The sequence below is a fragment of the Chrysochloris asiatica genome, unplaced genomic scaffold, assembly GCF_000296735.1.
Source record: "Chrysochloris asiatica unplaced genomic scaffold, ChrAsi1.0 scaffold00090, whole genome shotgun sequence".
Taxonomy (NCBI): domain Eukaryota; kingdom Metazoa; phylum Chordata; class Mammalia; order Afrosoricida; family Chrysochloridae; genus Chrysochloris; species Chrysochloris asiatica.
This window is the reverse complement of record NW_006408608.1, coordinates 6,931,414-6,934,253: the sequence shown is the minus strand read 5'-3', so window position 1 is coordinate 6,934,253 and position 2,840 is coordinate 6,931,414. Positions and strand designations below refer to the sequence as shown.

Sequence of the window (2,840 nt, the reverse complement as noted above, 5' to 3'; positions counted from 1 at the left end):
TAGGCCCAGACAAAGGCACAAGAGTGCAAGAAATTGCTCAATTTGAATAGACCTTCAAGTGTTTGGATTTATGATTACTGATAGTCCCCAATTTATGACGTATTTAAGTCATGACAAACTGCACTGGCAACTGTTCATTTTTGCTTATTGTTGTTGTTGTGTACATCTTATTGTTAGTAATAGGCATGTCATATAATGTTGCAGTACTGATGTCATCAGATCTGTAAATTTATATGTAACATTTCCAACCCCCAAAGATAAATAAAGGCCAGATTTATAAAAACACTGATAATAAAAAGCAGTAATAATTTTTTTTTCAAATAGGTATTCGACTTACGTTAGAACCAACTCATGATGGAGTCATCAAATGAGAACTCTGTCATAAGTCAGGGATAATACATTCATCGAGGCCCTCAGGGTGTAGCAAGTGGCCATTTAGCTGAAGCATGACCTGGAACTGTGAGCTTTATTGAATTAGCGTGCAGGGGAGAGTCCAGCAGAAAGTGAGTAAGCTTAGCCAACAGCCCAGCATCACAGCCTCATTTCGGGGTTCTTCTCTATTCAATGTACCCTCGCTCTGGTTACGTTATCCTTGGCTGTGTTTTATGGGGGAAATTATATGCTACAGTGAGGACTGAGTATAAAAAGATTCCCAAGAGTCCTGGGAAATAGCTATCTCGAGGTCTGCTGCTGGGGATCACAGATTTCAGTGTCTGCAAGGGCCAGACAAGTGATGCTCAGGAGTAAAACAGGCCAGGGATGACTGTTTTCCAATTCCACTTCTTAAAATATGTAACTCCTTTATCCTTCTTTCATTTTTCCATTTTTTAACACAGACATGGTAGAGAAAAATACTTCTCTATTATAAGGCGATAAAAGAGCTCCTTACCTATAATATAAAGGAATAATTGAGAGTGCAAATCTTCAATTGTTGCTTAATTTAAAACAACAACAAGATTACACACACTAAATTTAGTCTACAGAGCACTTGTTTAAGACATCTGGTCTACCATGTATGTAAACCTTGCTTACCCACCTGGATTCCACATTCAATTATCTACTTACCAAAGTCCAAACTAAAAATATAAATAAAGAGGGGAAGTTAGAAACCTTCTATTGTAGCATCTTCTGCTGCCAAATTTAACAAGGATGTGAAAAGACTTTGCAAAATACACACACACACACACACACACTTTGACAGCACGTATTTTTAGGGCAGTGTTAGAGTGAGTGAGGTTCTGGTATGTTTCATGTGCAATGAGTCTTTTTCTTTAACTGGACAATAGGATAGTAAAAGCCAATCTAGGAAATTCTCCATGGAGCTTTACAGAATTGAGAAATTGGGGGGTAATTTTCACTATGAGCACCAACGGGCCAGGGGAGAAAAAGGTAATTTCATCCGAAGATGGAAATGGCGGGATTGTATTTAGCGGATTCTTTTTTAATTATTATTCCCCTCCACTAAGTTGCTGAAACCGGGAAACTGAAAAGGAAAATTTAATCTGACCAATATTCATACTTACATAATTTCAAACCTTTTATCATCAAGTATCTGTTCAGTTGTCTTGTAAATACCAAGTTCCAGTCATGCACCAGGAACAGACATTTTCTTCGTTTCTGATTTAGAAGGTTTTCTCCCCCAACTAGACTCTAATAAGCTACTTGAGAGCCGTTGTCTTCTGAATTCCACAGACTACCTGGTGCATTTGGTCCCATAGTCTATGATCACATGTGTATCATCTCCCCTTGAAGAGAGAACATGTTTACACAGCTTGTGTCCTGTCCCAGACTGTCGGTACTGTGTTTTCCAAGGTAGATGAGCTTGGTTGCTTACTGGATATGGGAACGAATTCTAATGGCGGCACCTAGGTCATCATGGAAGATGGCAAATCTTTTTTTGTTGACAAATAAATCACCTATTCAGTTTTTGTGGCACTACAAGGCAATGCACTGGACCCCAAGGTCAGCTTGGACTGCAAGGTTGGCAGTTCAAACCCACTAGCTGCTCCTCGGAAACCCTATACAGGGTCATTATGAGTCGGAACTGACTCAACAGCACTTGAAGGATAAGCACTGGGCTGCTAACCACAGGTCAGCAGATCAAACCAACCAGCCACTCTTTGGAAACACACTTTGTCACTCTGAGCGGAACTGACTCGACGGCACCTAACAACAACAATAATATTCAGTTTTCACTAGATTGTGGAGAAGTTGGCTATCCTTGTTCAAAAGAGAAAAGAGGTGTGTATTATCTATTGCTGTGTAATAAATTACTCCCAGAACTTTTATAGGCTTAAACAGAAAACCATTATTCTCTCATAGTTTCTGGAAGTTAAGAACCTGGGAGTGACTTAGCTGGAGTTACAATCAGGTCAGAGTTGCAGTCATCTGAGGCTTGACTGGGGCTGGAGACAAGAGGCCTCAGTTCCTGCTGGGTGGGCTTCTTGGTGGAATTGCTCACGTGCTAACTACTCAGCATCAGGTTTCTCTCAGAAACAAAGAAAGCGATCTGAGAAAGTGTGTGTTCAAGACAGAAGCTGTGTAGTCCTTTGTAACCTGTTCTCAGAAAGACGTGCTAGTGTGGGAGGGGTCTGTGCAAGAGCATCAATATCAGGAGGTGGGAAGCATTGGACGCCATCTTGGAGGCTGGCCGCCATCAGATGAACAAGCTTCCGATTTGTTAAATGGGGATATTCAATATTCAGTGTTGTTTTCAAAGAGGCTTGGGGGATTCAACTCTGGGAAAAATAGAAAATGATCTTTTCTGTCCTTCTTCTTTTGTGACTCACCCTCTTCTCTGTACTAACTGGTAAAATTGATTTCCCAATAGAGAGACTAAG

The 2,840-nt window shown here is 40.5% G+C and overlaps 1 pseudogene; it reads left to right on the top strand.

Annotated features, from left to right (window-relative positions):
- Positions 1–1,359: 1,359 nt before the first annotated feature.
- Positions 1,360–2,840, top strand: part of LOC102819523 — a 2,997-nt pseudogene continuing 1,516 nt past the window's right edge.